A 17,920-nucleotide genomic window follows, 5' to 3' on the forward strand; every position below is an offset into this window, starting at 1 on the left:
CCCACTAGATATAGGATGCTGAACAAGAAAGGGATTTGTTTTAAAGGTATTTTTGGATGGAAATTCTGTAGACTGTGTGTTTGCTGATGGAAATGGTGAACTAGAAAGGGAAACTTGATGCTTCAGAAGCAGAAGGGAAAACTACAAAAGTAAACCTGTCTCATATCCGGGAGGGGACGGGATTCAGAACACGTGTTCACCAACCCTCCTGTTAAAGCAGCAGGGACATCTCCACCTGAACAGCAGGTGAGAGAGAATATGGGTGTAGATGCAGGGAACTGGAGGGATTTGGCAGAGGGAAATGAGAGGCTGATTGCCCCTATTTTTTTCTGAATATAAGGCTAAGTGATGAGCTAATGAGAGGATGCATTTGAGGACAGAGAAGGAAGTATGAACCCAGAGCAGAGAACAAATTTACATAGACAATGTCATGAGATCACCCAACTTCCGGGGTGTCCCTTTGAGTTTTGATGGCCAATTTGAGGTAAGCCCGCTAGCACATATCTGTCATCTTTTATGGCCATGTAAGTTGCTTAGGTATGTCTCAGAGTTGGGTTAAACACAGTCTGAATTTTTGTCACTTGAGTATCACACAAGATGGTGAGGGTATTTGGAAAGGAATAATTAGGAGAGACAGTAAAACCTAACAGGAAACAAGGTCAGTGAAGAAAGGAAAATGATGGATAATGAAGAAAGGGTTGTAGCAGTGAGGGTTCTGGACAGCCGGGTAGTGGTCAGAAAGGCTGTTGGAAACCAAGACGTAGCAACATCATTCATGATATAAGAGTCAAAGCTTAGGAGGGACAGACAGCATGAATATTGGAAGTAATAAGATCAGTAAGGTAGAAGGTTAAAGCTCTTGATGGTGATGCCCTGGGATGTTGATGTCACCATGGTTATGACAGGAGCAGGGATGGAGAAGCAGGGACCAAGGTGAAAGTTGAAGAAGGAAGAGGAAAAATCATTTGGCAGCATCAATGGGGAGCTTTAATGGAAATTAAAACTATCTAGAATGCTTGCATTTTCTTACTGTTTGGGCCTGGAGCCAGTATTTTACTTAGCGCTATCAGAAACTTCTTAGAGAACAGCATGTCCCCAAGCTTGAGGACTCCCGGCTATCCCCCAAGCAACCTGCAGTGCTGGAGTAATCACCACATGCTCAGTGCTGACCAGGGGCATCCATGTGGCTGCATCCAGGGCTGAGTGGCCAATCTGTGTTGCATGGTTCATTCACCTGGGGTCATCAGGGGACCTGAGGACCAGCCCAGCCTTTGCCAGTGTGTCCCTATGTAACTTTGGACACATAATGCCACCTCAGTGTGCTCCTGTGTAACACGAGAAAGTAAATGTACTTCTTGATCAGAAGCCATTCTTTCCCTAGCTTTCTTGATTTCTCATGTCTGTATCTTGCCTAGTTTCTCTCTCCATTAAGTCTTGATAAAAACTAGCAAGCCTCAATGTGTTTACATAGATAGAGGACACCATTGATTTATGAATATTTGCAAACAAAATGCTGTTGTCAAAAGCCCATTTAAGAATGTCAGCTTGACAACTTAAGCTCTTCAAGCCTGGAAGTGTTCCCACAAAAAAGGGACCACCATCTTGGTAGTAAGGGGCTATCTGTCCACATCAGCCTCCTCCCTATAACCTTAGAGATGCTCTCAAGCCCACCAGGGACCCTTGCTTGAGGAGTGCCCTGCAAGTGCAGGTTGCTCCCACAGTCTTAGGGCTGTATGCGTGTGTAGAGAGGCTCCACCACCCTTGCCCTCACTCAGTATCTTGGAGAGTTCAGCTCTACCTGTCTTGTCTGCTAGTTAGGGATTCAAACTGGGAGCCAAAGTCCTGCCCACAGTGGTTCATCCAAACATCATTTCTTCCCATCTGATGTAGAACTGCCAGATGTACCTGGCTCCCCGAAGTGGGGTGACTTACAATGTGCACAGAGGTAACAGTGCCCAGATTTGATGCAGAAGGCCTAGTGAGTCCCTGAACAGAGCTCATATCTCAATGATTTTAGGGCTGGACTTTCTTCTCTGAGAAGGAAGTACATTGAAACTAAGAGGACAGGTTGTACTACCCAAGTGTAAACAGAGGGCTCTTCTCTCTTCTGAGTAACATTCGCTCAGACCCTAAACTATGGATCACTTCATAGTCTGGGAAATAACTGCTCAGATGTACAAGGTTAAGTGTGTGCACTGAACTCTTCCACTCCTTTGTACATACACATGCACACATGTAAACGGGACCATTCTTGGCTAATGCTGACATTAACTACACCATATCCCAGAAATTAGAACAAACTAGACTGACCCACTCATTTCTGTGTCACCAGTGCCTAGCACAGGACTTGGCATTGGGTAGATCACGAGCATGCACACATTAGTTCATTCATTTGTTTATTGCTGACTCACATGGTAGTGATGTAAACCCACATAGTTCCAGACATTTAGGAAAGTTTAGTCTAGTAGAGGTGAACACACACACATACACACTTTACCTGTAAGGCAGGTGTAGTGAATTCAAAACACCATGGGGGTTTCAGGTAGGATGAATTTGTCTAAGAGGGGCTCAGAAACGGCTTCAGAGGGCAATGGCATGAGGATGCCTATAGTTCCAGCAGGCAGAGCCTGGGAAGGAGCCAGGTCCCAGCAGGGTGGGTGTCAGGGGCTCAGGGCATGTCAGGGATTCTGTGCTTACTGGGATGTCAGTATGTCTTTGAGGAACTTGAGGGCAAAGCAGGGTAAGAGATGAGTCTGTGCTGACCCTGCATGTGTCAATCTGGCTGAAAGTGTCTGCAGTGTGTGGCATTGCTGTGAGGTCCTCACTGATGGGAGATTCCAGATTTGCCTAATCTTTACTGTCAGTTACTCTTTCTGTTGCTCCATGAATGTGGTCCTGAAATGTTCACAGAAATTGCTTCAAATTTCAACCTTCATTAACATGCCATTAAGATTAAGTTTGGCACCAATTTCTTCCTTGTACATATTTGTATACAGAGGCTATCTCCGAGAACACTTCTAGGTGTTGATTTCATGTACATACTAGGGAGCGGGGTGGCCCCATAAACAGGTCTGTCTGCTAGAGAAGATAACCCAGCTTGTCACTGTAGCCCTTGCCAATTTCTGTGATGTAAATTCACCCACAGTGGCCAATATCAAGGCAATAATGATTTAACCACTGGCTTGTAAAGTTCCTGAATGTTTAACATGTGGCTTTAGCAGGTGGCACACGATGCCCAGGCCCATGAGTGGGTGGGAAGAAGGGTGGGGATGAAGTAAAGCATACAGAAGGGTAGCAGAGTCCCTTCCCTTGATATCCTGAGGTCTGCCACAGCACTCTCCAAGAAGAGTTGCTATATTTTTAGTTAAAAAAAAATTTAACTGAGTGCTTGCAGCCAATTTATTTTTTTATACTCAGATTTCAGTATTCCTTTAAAATGAAGCAAGATTTCAAAATTTAAAATATACAAATAATAGTATACATTTTTCTGCAGGACAGAGTATTCTTTTTTTTTTTAAATCTTTATTGTTGAATGTATTACAGATGTTCCTCATTTTTCCCCCATTGACCCCCTCCTCCCCACTCCCGCCCCCTCCTGCCTTTTCCCATACTATTGTCTGTGTCCACTGGTTATGCATATAAGTTTTTTGGTTTATTTCTTCCCACCCCCCAACCCTTTCCCTTTGAGGATTGTCAGTCTAGCAATGAATTTGTACTTCTTAATCCCTTCACCTTTTTCACCCATTCCCCCAAACCCCCTCCCATCTGGCAACCAACAAAATGTTCTCTGTATCTATGAGAATGTTTCTGGTCTACCTGTTCATTTTGTTTGTAGATTCCATTGTCGATAGATATGTATTCATTGCCATTTTGTTTGTTCATATATTTTATCTTTTTCTTCAAAAACACCCTTCATCATTTCATATAATAATGGTTTGGTGGTGATGAACTCCTTTAACATTTTCTTGTCTGGGAAAACTCTTTATATGGCCATTGATTCTAAATGACAGCTTTGCAGGATAGAGTAATCTGGGTTGAAGGTTCTTTCTTTTCATCACTCTGAGTATTTCTTGCCACTCCCTTCTGGCCTGCAAAGTTTCTTTTGAGAAATCAGCTGACAGAAATCAGCTTATGGGAACTCCCTTGTAGGTAACTAACTGCTTTTCTCTTGCTGCTTTTAAAATTCTCTCTGTCTTGAACCTTTTGCATTTTGATGATGATGTGTCTTGGTGTGGACCTCTTGGGGTTCATCTTGTTTGGGACTCTCTGTGCTTTCTGAACTTATATGTCTGTTTCCTTCACCAAATTAGGAGAGTTTTCTGTCATTATTGTTTCAAACAGGTTTTCAATTTCTTGTTCTCTCTCTTCTCCTTCTGGCACCCCAAAAATGCGAATGTTGGCATGCTTGAAGTTGTCCCAGAGGCTTCTTACACTACTCTCATTTTTTTTTTTTTGGATTCTTTTCTCTTTTTGCAGTTCTGATTGGGCATCTTTTGCTTCCTTATATTCCAAATCAATGGTTTGCTTCTTGGATTTACGTACTCTACTATTGAATCTGTATAAATTATTCTTTTTTTTTTTTATCCTCACCCGAGGATATTTTTCCATTTTTTGTACAGATAGAGTGGGAGGGAGAGAGAGGAAGGGAGAGAGAGAGAGAAACATCGACATGAAGGGACACATCGAGTGGCTGCCACCCGCACGACCAACCAGGGCCGGGGACAAACTACAACCGAAGTACGTGCCCTTAGCGGGAACCGAACCTGGGTCTCTCCGGACCGCAGGCCGACGCTTTAACCGCTGAGCCAAACTGTCCAGGGCTAAATTATTCTTTATTTTAGTTAATGCCTCCTTCATTTCTGACTGTACATCCATCATCTCTGACTGGTCCTTTTTTATGCTCTTGAGGCCCTCACTAAGTTCACTGAGGTTATCACTAAGTTTATTGAGCATCCTTATAAGCAATATTTTGAATTTAGCATCTGTTAGGTTGCTTATCTCCATTTCGCTTAGTTCTTTTCTTGGGGTTTTGTTCTGTTCTTTCATTTGGGACCTGTTTCTTTGTCTCCTCATTTTGGCTGCCTCCCTGTGTTTGTTTCTGTGTATTACTTAATGAGAGGTATGGGGCTAGCTGAGACCAGATGCTGCTTGTTTGAAAGAATTTAGGAACACCTGAAGCAGGACCCAAGACAGGCCAGTCCTATGGTTAAGCAACTGGCAACAGCTTGGGTGGGCCTGAAAGTTGGGTGGGCGGGGCCTCAGGGAATCACCAGGGCGGGGCTGCCAGTGTGAGCCAGGTTGCTGGAGTCCCAGACATGGCAACTGTCTGCCGCCCCAGGGAAGGGCTCACCAAAGGAACAAAGGCCCCTGACAGCACGTCTGTCCCTGAGAAAGCCCCCTCTCCAGCCCTCACTCCAGTGCCATACAGCTCAGTTCTTCCTTGTATGTCTCTGGTGCCCCTCGAGCTGCCTCTCCTCCAAGCTTAGAGGGAGTCAGTTCAATAAAACCGTGCACGGGCCCTTTAGGGAGCTGCCTGGGGCTCCAGCCATGTCAGCTTCCCTGAGCCTCAGTTCCCACTGGTTTTTCCAGCCAGAAGTTATGGGGACTTCTCTTCCTGGCACTGGAACCCTGAGCAGGGCATCTGGTGTGGGACGGGGACCCCTCAGTCCTCAGGAAGGACCTTCACAGCCGAGGAATCCTCCTGATTTTTATCCGCCACACGTGGGTGTGGGACCAGCCCGTCGCGCCTCCGCCCCTCCTACCAGTCTGGATGTGGCTGCTGCTTTAATTTCATAGTTGTAGGACTTCCATTCAGCTTGATTTCAGGCGGTTTTGAATGATGGTTGTTCTGTAGTTTAGTTGTAACTTTGATGTGGTTGTGGGAGGACGCGATACTGCATTTACCTCCACTGCCATCTTGCCTGGAAGTCCTCAGGACAGATTATTCTTTACAAAGAAATTTGCCATGTATTTCTTTAAATACCAAATAATCTTGGGGTTTTAAATCATTCAACTTTACAATCCTTAATTTACTGTTTCTTAAAAACATTTCTCTTATAAAACAGTGGTTCTTGGTTTGGGGTCCATGAGTGTCTGGAAGGGTCCACTGGGGTGAGAGTTAAGGGACTTGATGAATGCTTGCATTAGTGTTCATGTGTTATTTCTGTGGAGATAGTGGGTAGCTTTCAACAGATTCTTAAATATGTTTACTACGTAAATGGTAACGACCTGTGTTACCTGTCTCTGGGCCCTGTGTCATGCATGTCATAAACGTACGGGTGGTCAGGCTGTGGGTCCAGGGTGGTGTTTCATTTGAAGGTGTGCTTCTCGTTGGTGCAGAATGACTGTGTCGTGGTCACGTTTAACTGCTGGAGAGGTTGGACTTGCCTTGGGAGGGCAGGCAGGACTTGGGCTTTGCCAGGAAGGATCGGCAGCGTTTTGATGATGGCAGGGACAGTGATGACAACACTTTAGCTTGATGTTTGTGGGGAAGGTACTGAAAGGAACAGAAACTGAGCCAAAAGCTGAAAGCTCATTGCCTCCCTTTCCACACACTAGGTCACACTACCTGTGTCAGTTTCCTGGTGTTATGCATGTTCATGTCACCAGGGCTGTGAAAGACAATCCTCTATGACAATATTAACTGTGGTGGAGAGGGGGGTCTCTCGAAAAGTTGATCTCAGTTTCCTGGTTAATTGGGAACAAAGGCCGCTACACCAGGCCTTCCCAAGGTCCTACTGGAGGAAGGGAATTATGTCTAATTGTCCCCCTTCTGCTGCCTGAACTGGCAGGGCACCACCCCCTCAGTGATGCCCATGAATATACAGACTTCCCAGACCCTCACAGATCACCCTGTCAGCTTCATTCTCATGTTGGTTTAGGCCCCGAGTGTCAGCAGTGGTGACACCCAGGGCCTATACCAACCAAAGGACCCCAGGGAGACTGAGGAGGGAACAGGAACATTCAGGCCATCCAGAGCATGGACCATTCAGCCACTGTGGTCACCACATAGGTGTGGGAGGCCGTGAGTTAAAATGGCCATGCACGGGGTCCCCACTTACACATTTGCTGTAGTTAGACACTGGGCAGTGCTTGAAGCCTCACATCCATGTGGCTCTTTGGGACTTTAAAACATATGTTTCTTAGAATTCTGTAGAACAAGGAAAACATATTATTTATTTACATTATAGGGGTAAGAAGACTGAGGCTCAGAGCTTTGGCTTAGGTCAGAGCTTTACATTCATTTTGTTGTTGTTAATCCTCACTTGAGGATACTTTTTCCATTGGTTTTTAGAGAGAGTGAAGGGGAAGGGGAGCGAGAGAGAGAGAGGGAGGGAGAGAGAGAGAGAGAGAGAGAAACATTGATGTGAGAAAGACACATCAATTGGTTGCCTCCCACATGCACCCAGCCAAGGCCAGGAATTGAACCTGCAACCTAGGTACATGCCCTTGACCAAGAATTGAACCTACAACTGACACTCTAACCACTGAGCAGCCCTGGCCAGTGCCAGAGCTCTACATTCTTAACTCACAGTTTGCTGCACTGTTTTCCAAGGAGAGATAATAGCTCAATAGTAGTAGCAGCCATAGTCATAACAACAACTGGCTTTCCTGGAGCCCCTTCTGGAACTGTGCTCAGTCCTTAATGTGGCTCTTCTTCCTTCATCCTGCAACAACCTATGACATATGTTGAATACAGCTCTTTTTCCCATTTCCGAGGTCACACAGTGAGTCGCTCACCCACAGCCATGCAACTGGGAAGCCAGGATCTGAACCAGCTCTCCTTGACTTTACTAACCACCTTCTAGTAGGTTCCATGTAGTCTTTACAAGATCCTCTGAGGGGAGCTGTCAGCGCTTCCATGGAGGGTCTGGTAGCTCCTTTGCACATGCTGGTGAAGAGCATCAGGAAGTGCCCCAATGGTGGCATAGGAGCAATCAGGCTGGAGTAGGCCTTAACAGCAAGGACCTTTCCCTGCCCTTCCCAATCACATCAGTCCATAATTTGATGGTGGATCTGTAGAGACTTCTAGTTAAAAAATGGATTTTTTAATGAACTTTTATTAATTCAGCAATCTGCCTGGATGCTGAACTGTCATTTTTGCTAGTAGAAAAAATGGTTTGGTTTATTTTCCAGAACAGTGAAGTTCACTCAGCTTAATTAAACTGTCTGAGGAGATTTTCTACTTGTCTTATTCAGCATGGGCCTGAGAGCTCACTTCATGGAACCTGTCAGCCTTGGTGGCAACTAAAGTCCAGCTTTTCTTTTGAAGTCAGGGTGGATTTGGTGTCAGCTACTGAAATGCCCAGCATGGTCTCCAGTGTGCAGCCTGAAGCCAGGGACAGCAGGATGTGCCCACACTGTGTGATTTCAGGTTGGGAGAAAGCCCCCAAGTTCATTGGGCTCTCCACTGCCCCGGGACCAGGTAGCCAGGCCAAGGTGGAGAGCAGCATTTATTTCCCAATGGCTTAGAACTTTGTCGTAACTCAGATTTATTTTAAAGAATAGTTTATTGATTTTTATAGAGAAAGGAAGAGAGAGGGAGAGAGAGAGAGAAACATCGATGTGAAAGTGTAACAGCGATTAGCTGCCTCCTGTATGCCCTACCAAGGATCGAGCCCACAACCTAGGCATATGCCCTGACCTGGAATCAAACTGGCAACATTTTGGTGCAGAGACAGCACCCAGCCAACTGAGCCACACCATCCAGGGCAATAAGCCAGATTTTAAAATCCAACATAGAGTACCCTGAAAAGAAAATTATTTAAAATTCATAACTGCTAAAGAAAATATTAAATAAATTTGGCACTACATTAAAAGAACCATCTCCACAATGCAAAGAGTGATTTATAGTAGACTATCTACCAGTGTCATACATCACAGAGATGGCTCTCCATGGAGAAAAACACTATATAAAAAATGTTTATGTTGATAGAAGGGTACCCCCAATGTCAAAAACACTCTTGCTCTCTGACTCCAACAGTCAACAATGGAGCTGACCAGGATACATGCCCATTAAAAGCATACCTATGACAACAAATAGCCACCATTGCATTTTCATTTAACATACTTTCTTCAAAGGTCTTAGTGAATAACAATTATAAGTATTGTTTGCAAATAATATAAATATATACCTGCAAAGTCATATGAATTTACTGATAATCTCTTAAAATTAGTAAAAAAGTTTAAATGGTAAGATACAAGATATATATGCAGAAATGAACAGCTTTTCTAAATATTGACAGTGACCAGTTAGAAGATACACTAAATCTTTTATTTAGGTAATAACAATAAAGAAAGCAGTAATAAAATAAGTAGACTTGAGTTGAATAGTGCACTTCAGCATGTATCTAAATATGTATTAAAATATTTTAACAATAAATGCCCTGGGTAGAAGATAAAACATCTTTTAAATATAATTTAAAAGTCTGTAAGATTTATTTTTGGATTTACCTGAAGACCAAAAAAGATCTCAAAGAAGAGCAATGAAGTAACATTTTCCCTAATCAATACTGAAGTGTATCTTACATCTCATTAATGCTACAGCATTAAATCAGACAGATGAGTGGTACACAGCAATAGCCCCAAAATGACATAAGAATGTGAGCCTAAATTTTAACAAAGGAAACAGCCTTAACCAGTGCAGAAGGGGAGGATTTTTAGCAAAGTGTGTGGGAAAACTCACTAATTAGTTGCAAAGACTCAAGTTGAAGATTTCCGCCTCACCTGGTATATATAGTCGTCCCCCTTATCCACAGTTTCACTTTCTGCAGTTTCAGTTACCTGCAGTCAGGAAATATTAAATGAAAAATTCCAGAAATGAACAATTCACAAATTTTAAATTGTGCAGTTCTGAGTTGCATTATGAGATCTCAGCTGTCCCATTCAGCTCGTCCTTTGACGCATCCCTTGGTGCAGCACATCCACATTGCACATGCTCCCCACTTGTTCGTTACTTAGTAGCCATCACGTTTATCAGACAGATAGTTGTAGCATCCCAGTCTTGTGTTCAACTGACTCTTACTTTACTTAATAATTATGCCTCCAAAGTGCAGGAGTAGTGATGCATGCAATTTAGATATGCCAAAGGGAAGCTGTAACGTGCTTCGTTAAAGTAAAAAGATATATATGTATGTATAGGGGAAAAAACATAGTATATATAGGGTTTGGTACTGTCCTCAGTTTCAGCCATCCCCTGGGGGACTTGGATTGTATCCCCCACAGATAAGAGAGGACTATGGTACAGTCCTCCTTGCTCGCCAACTGCTCTGTCATACCCAAGCAATCCACTCACAGACGAGACTGTAAGCCATCTGCATGCACCCTCAGATGTTTTCTTGCTGGCCTTGCAGCTGGTTAAGTGAATACACCTATAGGTTTATTTTGATGAGCAATTGCTATAAATCTAAGAAGTGTGAGCTTGTCTTAGGTGCAAATTCTGGACATGATAAAAAACAGAGATAAAGGAAATCCTGATATTTTTACCACTTAGCAAATGACTTTGTTTTTCTGCTGTGCAATTTCAAATAGAAGCCTAAATATAAAGCACAAAACTATAAAACTCATAGAAGATTACATAGCAGAAAATCTAGGTGGCATTGGGTTTGGCAGTTACTCTTTGGAACAATACCCAAAACATGATGGTGGGGGGGGGGGGGGGGCAGAGAGAGAGGGAAGGAGGGAGGGAGGGAGAGAGAGAGCAAGAGAGAGAGAGAGAGAGAGAGAGAAGTTGGACTTCATTAAAATGAAAACCTTTTCAGTTCTTCAAAAGACAAGCCTGGGAGAACAATCTTTGCAAAACACAATTTTGATAAAGGGCTATATTCAAAATATATAAAATTATACAAGATCTTGTTAGAGAGAGCTAGATTTATGGTTGGAGATAGTTGCACCAGAGAAGAAGGAAAATGCAGCGGAGAATATGTGGCCTTTATAGCAAGGAGGACTGAGCAGGCAGGATGTCATTCCATAGTTATAGGAATCCAGACAAGGGTCCTGTCCCAAAGTGCAAGAATTCCAAAGGTGGCTGCTGAGGTGGGATGCTAGCAGGGCATGCTTGTTAATTCTCCCTTTCTCTTGTGTCAGGGTCCTGATTCTTCTGGTCACCACATGGGAAGGAGTGGGAGAGACTGGAAAAGAAAAGATTACAGCAGAGAAACGTTCTTTTAATGGCGCAAGCGGGTGGACCTCCTAGAGACCTGCCCCTAATGGCAATGTGGCAAAGAAGAGTTAATGAGTAGAAGAAATGTGGCAGGATCGGGCCTCCTGATGTGAAAACCACCTGGATGCAGTCCAGGTCAAGTGTAGGGAGGCCAGATGATTCCAGGTCTTCTGTTCTGAACCTGTGTGGGTGCTGCCATTTACAGAAATAACAAATGCAGGAGGAAGAGGTAGGTGTTTGCAGCTGGAGGGACCTGCAGGGAGTAGATTTGCAATACAGTTGAAGGCAAGCTTAATCCACAAAGAAAGGATTTTTAATAACAGATGAATTAATTATCTAGATGTATTTTTAAGTTACAAAGTTCCTCTTCTATGGTATATAAATGTGTGTGTGTTAAAAGAACTCTAAAGAGTAAGAATAGTACTTAGCCCAGAGTTTAGAATCACAAATCCATAGACCTTGGATGAAGGAGACGTTTCAGCCAGGTTCAGCCTGGCTCCTCCTGACCATGCTGGCCTTACCTGACAGGAGAGTGTCATGTGCCATGTGCCTAAAGAGCAGGTGTCAGTGACGTCACAATCAAGGCAAATGGCTTCGTTATGTTCTTGCTTTTCTGGTAATTTTTTCCATTTGTTATATATGACTATAGTATAAACTCTGTATATACTATGTGTAGTATCAAACCACTTAGATATGATGCCAAGAAGAATTAGATTACTATTACTGGCTTTGAGGGTATTGAAAACAAATGAAAGAATGTGATTGTCACTTTCACAAGAGACAGCCTATGTAGGGGGATTTAAAAACCCTGCAGAACAATAGAATGCCCAGATACCTAGACATTAATTCCCTCCCTTGGAAGACCTTGAGGAACCCCATCCATGGTGTCAGCAAGAAGTCCTCAGTCATTCTCGTTTATTTTGCCATCTGTCACCTTGATTATCTGTAGGGATTTCATTTAGTGATCTGAATACAGAAATCATCCATCGGAGTCAGGAGCCAAGGGATGACCTCATATGGCTGCTTCTGGTCTGGTCCTAGCCTTTCTGCAACTGAAAAATGACACACCTGTCCAACCTCCCCACCCTCCAGGAGGAGTGAAGTGCAGGCTCAGGGCCTTGATTTTCCATAACAACAAATGCATCTTTAGGGCTCTATTTTTGTTTCAGAAGTGGACTTCTGACCCAGTTCAGGTCTGTACATCAACTGACAAAAGGTTGTGCTGCTGTTGCTCTCGTCATGATCCTTTGGGCTGTGGTTTTTCTTATATGACATGGAGAATATCCTTAGGTTCAGGCACACCCCCTTATTCATTGGGTGGCTTTTCTGAACTTTAAATGCAATGATTTTTTAATAGGAATGATAGGATCACAGCCCTTGATCTGTTGTAGCTTGACAAGTCCAGCCCAGAAAGCTACAGTATCTGCAAATGTGACTATGCTCCTGATGACCAGCAATGCTTCTCAGCCCCTGCTGGGATAAGGGGGAACATTTCTACCTTCAGGAGTCTGGGCCTGGGCCACACTGCAGCAGTGGGCACCCCAGAGCTTTTATGCTCCTACCATGCCCCTGTGTGACCAGTGGGTAAGTTCAGGCTCACCAGGCCATTCACAGTATATGAAAAAGAACCATTAATCATAAGCGTTTTGACAACAAGAGCTATGTCTCAAAACACAGCCTAGAGCCTGACACAATCAGCTGCTATTGACTGAATGAGGGAATAGGTAGCCTTGGTTGCCAGCACCAAGTCACCTTAGAAAGTAAAATATTGTTGGTGCACTGGAACTTTCCATTTCCTTCTCTAGAAGACTGCTCTACTGTGGCTGAGGATGCTGCAGGTCTCAGAATGGTGCAGAATTTTCTCAGGCTTCTAACAGGTTCCTGCCAGGTTTGCTGGGGCTACCTTGAATGAAAAGGTAAAGAAGTCCAGGAGAGCCTAGCACTGGTCTCCATCTTCCACTGTTACCATCCTTTCCTACTGGAGTCTGACTTGTTTCAGCACCTTTGTCAGGAAACACTGCCTGGGCAGGCCCACAGGTTAACTACGTGTTGCTGAAGTTTTTCCTGTTAATCTATCTTGCACACAGCTCTTCTTGACTTTGTCACTGTTCTCATCTGAGTTTATGGCAAAGGCACCACCCCTGGCTGTTTCAAACACCTCTTAGGCTCTTCATTCCCACCAATACGGAGAGAAAACATACTCTTCTCCCCTCCGGCAGCCTTAGTCTGAGTTCCTCAAGAAGGAGAGCATGAGCAGAGATACAGTAGGCTTACCTGGTGATTCCAAAAAGCATTGGTGGCCATCGAGGAGGTGACATGAGGAGGGAAGGAAATCAGTGCAAGATGTAACGAGCAGGCTGCTTTGTGGGCAAGTGGGGCTCAGTCTTGCTGGGGAGCTCTGGACACAATGTAGGAGGAGGAGGTTGAGGTTTTTAACCTCCAGCTCCATCCTCCATCCCTGCTCTGGGGGGCATTAACCTCCCAGCTCTCTGGTCTTCCCCACTGTCCCACCTCCGGGATGAGAGAGAGCCCTTGGGTGGAGAGTCCCAGGGGCTCGCATGAGGACCATGAGTGCTCAAGGTACACGGCTGCAGTGCTACTCTCAGGATTTGAGGACCTTGAAATAAAATTCTAAGGAGCCCTGGCTCTAATACCTGCTGCTCAGTGGATTGGGCAGGCTCAGCTCTTCCCAGTAGAACAGGGCCAGTTGAGGTACACACTCATACATTGTTTGCAAAAACCAGAAACTGCATTTAAAGAGTTTAGCGCAGGGCCTGGCTGAGAAAGTACAAACTATTTTACTCATAACAGTGTTATCATACTTGTCATTTGCCACTTGTTTTTAACTGAAATTTGTTCAAAACAGTTTGACTTGCAAAATTTGCAGTTACTAGAAGGGTCTTTGGTATCTGACTTTAAGATTAGTGAACTAAGAAAGTCATTTCACCTCCCTAGGCCTGTTTTCTCATTTGGAAAGTTTGGATAAGAGGAGAGGCTCAATCATTGATAACTATGAAACAGTTAAAATTAGAAAGCAGTGCTTTACTCCCCACTGTTCTTTTTGCTTCTCAAACTCGTTTTCACAGGCCCTCGTGACCTTGCCTTTGGAATTGTGTTTACATTATTGTAAGCAGCTGCCTGAATTTTGCTTTTTTAAAAAATCGTCACCCAAGAACATTTTTCCATTGCTTTCTTTTTTAGAGAGAGAGTGGAAGGGAGGGAGAGAGAAACATTGATGTGAGAGAGACACATCGATTGCTTGCCTCCTGCATAACCCTGACCTGGATCAAAACTGCACCCCAGGTACACGCTCTTGATCGGAATCAAACCTGGGACCCTTCAGTCTGTGGGCTGATGCTCTAACCACTGACCCAACTGGCCAGGGCTGGATGTTGTTGTTTTTTTCTTTGTTGATTTTAGAGAGAGAGGAAGGGAGAGGGTGGGCAAGATAGAAATATCGATGAGAGAGAACGATTGGCTGTCTCCTGCAGGCCCCCCACTGGGGATTTGGCCCACAACCCGGGCATGTGCCCTGACCAGGAATCGAACTGGCAACCTCTTTGTGCCTGGGTCGACTGACGCTCAACCACTGGGCCACACTGGCTGGGTTGAAATTTGCTTTTTTTAAAAGAAAAATCATGATGCCTGATTTAAGGTTCACTAATTAGGGATTGCCTGGCAAGTTGTCTAGCTGAGAGGTGGTGGCGTCCTAGATTTGGCTCTGTGCCTTTTTCAGACAACTGTCCCATTTAGGTCATAGAGGATTCCCGAACATTCCTTAGATCCTGTATTACTCACCCTCACACTCAGCTAGGGATAAGATTCTGTGTTCTGCTGATCTTGGAGAAGGGAAATTTTGTAAGGATGGTTGACTTACTTGAGTTTCTAGGATCTGTGGTCTGAATCTGGAGCTGCGTTTATTGTTCAGGAATATATGGGTCTTGGGAGACCTATCTTTCCTGGCACTGGGGTTTTGATATTCTCCTGGAGGGCTTTGAAACAACACAACTGAGTTCAGTAATGTAAGAAAAACCCAGTAGAATGAAATAAATGCATATTGACTACCCTTTTAAATAAAACACTTCTAAAAATACATTGGGTTCCTGACAGGATCATTATAAATGCTCATTTTTCCCACTGCCTACTGTATGGTTGGACTTTCAGAATTTCTTATGGCTGCATATTCATCAAAGGAGCCATTATTTATGGAAGATGTTCAGGGCATTGTAAGGGAACTTGGAAGTCAAATATAAATGAGGAATAGCCCCTGTCTGTGAGGAGTTGCCAATGCAAAGGAAGAAATAGATATTTAAGGTGCTGCTCTCAGGAAAAAATTCTACATTGCCACAGCTGTTAGTGTGCACAAAGTATGTTGAAAGAAATAGCAGAGTAATGACAACTAACATTTATTGAGCAGTTTCTGAATGCTGGACACTAGTTTCAGCATTACTACTTTACACACATTTTGCTTAGCTTTGTACAACTTTATGAAGGCAGTCGCCACTATTTTAGATGAGGAAATTGAGGCCCAAGGTTGTCCAACAAGTGAGTGCTAGAGATAAAATGAGAATCATGTAGTCCTGGCTTCAGACCCTACTGAAAATCCATTCTGCCAGAGGAATCTGATAGTGCTGGAGACAAGAGCTTGAGAGGGCTGGAGGTCTAAGCCAGGAGACATGAAGGGTCAGGAAAATTCAGGCTGACTCCCATTTTTCAGTTGGGTGCCTGGGGCAATAGTGGTTCTAACAGTTGTCCTATCAATCCACAAAGAGGATACAGGATGAAAGCCTAATGGGTAGTTCTTTGATGGGGAGAACACAGTGAATCTGAGTTGGGATATGTGAAGTTAGATGTTGGTAGACTAGCTGGGAAGAATGTCAGGGGACTACCTTGGAGAAATCAGGGGAGTCAAGTCAGCAATTTATTGCACCCAGAAACAGTTGGTGAGCATTCACTTGGTGACCTTACACATGACCCTTATCTCTAGACTGGGTGCTACCCCACCCTCATTTGACTACTGCCCTCGGGGTTCCCCTTAGAGCTGGAGCTCTAGACCTAGTGGATACCTCCAGGAGAGCCTTAGAAATGGATTTTATTTTATTAATTAAATTATTTTTGTTACAGATGTTTCTCCTTTTTCTGCCCTAGACACCCTCTTCTTGATCCTGTCCCCCCCCACACACACACACAGGATTATTGTCTATGTCCATTGGTTATGCATGTATACATGTAAGCTTTTTGGTTTATCTTATCCCTGCTCCCCTCCTCTGAGGTTTGTCCGTCTGAACAGTACTCCTTTCTATGTCTCTGGGTCTATTTTGTTTATCAGCTTATTTTGTTCATTATATTCCACAAATAAGTGCAATTACGTGGATTTGTCTTTCTCTGACTAGCTTATTTTACTTAGCATAATACTCTCCAGGTCCTTCCATGTTGTCTCAAAAGATAAGAGATCTTTTTTTCTTACAGCTGCACAGTATTCCACTGTGTACATGTAGCATAGCTTTTATATCTACTCATCTATTGATGGACACTTGGACTGTTTCCAGATCTTAGCAATTGTAAATAGTGCTGCTATGAACATACAGGTACAAATATTCTTTCTGATTGGTGTTTCAGACTTCTTAGGATATATTCCTACAAGTGGGATCACTGGGTCAAATGGCAGTTCAATTTTTAATTTTTTGAGGAAACACCATATTGTTTTCCGTAGTGGCTACACTGGTCTGCATTCCCAACAGCAGTGTACTAGAGTCCCCTTTTCTCTACTCCCTAACCAGAACTTGTTGTTTGAGGATTTGTTGATGGCAGCCAGATTCTGGCAGTGTGAGGTAATACCTCATAGTCATTTTAATTTCATCTCTCTGATAATTAATGATGTTGAGCATTTTTTTGTCTGTCTCTTGGCCCTTTGTATATCTTGTTTGGAGAGGTGTCTATTTAGGTCTTCTGCCAATTTTTTAAATGGATTTTTTGTCTTCCTTTTGTTGAGTTGTATGAGTACTCTATAAATTTTGGAAATTAACCCCTTATCTGATATAACGTTGGCAATTATGCTTTCCCATATAGTGGGTTCTCTTTCCATTTTGACGGTTGTTTCTTTTGCTGTGCAGAAGCTATTGAGTTTGATGTAGTGCCATGTATTAAGTTCTTCCTTTGTTTCTCTTGCTTTAGGTATTGTATCAGTGAAAATTCTGTTGCATGTGATGTCTTAAATGTTGTTGCCTAATTTTTCTTCTATGACTTTTATGGATTCACTAGTCATGTAAAGTCTTTTATTCATTTTGAGTTTATTCCTGTGAGTGGTGTAAGTTGGTGGTCTAGCTCCATTTTATTTTTCCATGTAGCTGTTCAATTTTCCCAGCACCATTTATTGAAGAGGGTGTCTTTACTCCATTGTATGCTCTTGCCACCTTTGTCAAATATTAATTGAGCATAATGTCTTGGGTCAATTTCAGGGTTCTCTGTTCTGTTTCATTGATCTATATGTCTGTTCCTGTGCAGGTACCAAGCTGTTTTGATTACATTGGCTTTGTAGTATAACCTGACATCCAGTGTGTGATCCCTCCTACTTTGTTCTTTTTTTTTTCTTCAAGATTTCTGTGGCTAGTCAGGGTCTTTTTTAGTTCCATATAAACTTTTGGAGTATTTGTTCTAGTTCTGTGAAATATGCCATTGGTATATTAATGGGGATTGCATTGGAATTATAGATTGCTTTGGGTAGTATGGACATTTTAAATGATGTTAATTCTTCTAATC

At 43.3% G+C, this 17,920-nt stretch overlaps 1 protein-coding gene across 7 annotated transcripts in view; it reads left to right on the plus strand.

Moving 5' to 3' along the window:
• The window catches only part of SLC24A3 (solute carrier family 24 member 3), a 558,214-nt gene that overhangs the window by 258,429 nt on the left and 281,865 nt on the right, over positions 1–17,920 (plus strand). Inside the window, exon 1 of one of the 7 annotated variants that reach the window (XM_036245880.1) lies at positions 11,090–11,390. The exons of the other annotated variants lie outside the window; for them this stretch is intronic. The gene's annotated coding sequence lies outside the window, so the exon portion shown is untranslated. Of the gene's footprint in view, positions 1–11,089; positions 11,391–17,920 lie in introns of those variants that run through there. 7 annotated transcript variants of the gene reach the window in all.

Source organism: Molossus molossus, unplaced genomic scaffold (assembly GCF_014108415.1).
Source record: "Molossus molossus isolate mMolMol1 unplaced genomic scaffold, mMolMol1.p scaffold_m16_p_6, whole genome shotgun sequence".
Lineage (NCBI taxonomy): Eukaryota > Metazoa > Chordata > Mammalia > Chiroptera > Molossidae > Molossus > Molossus molossus.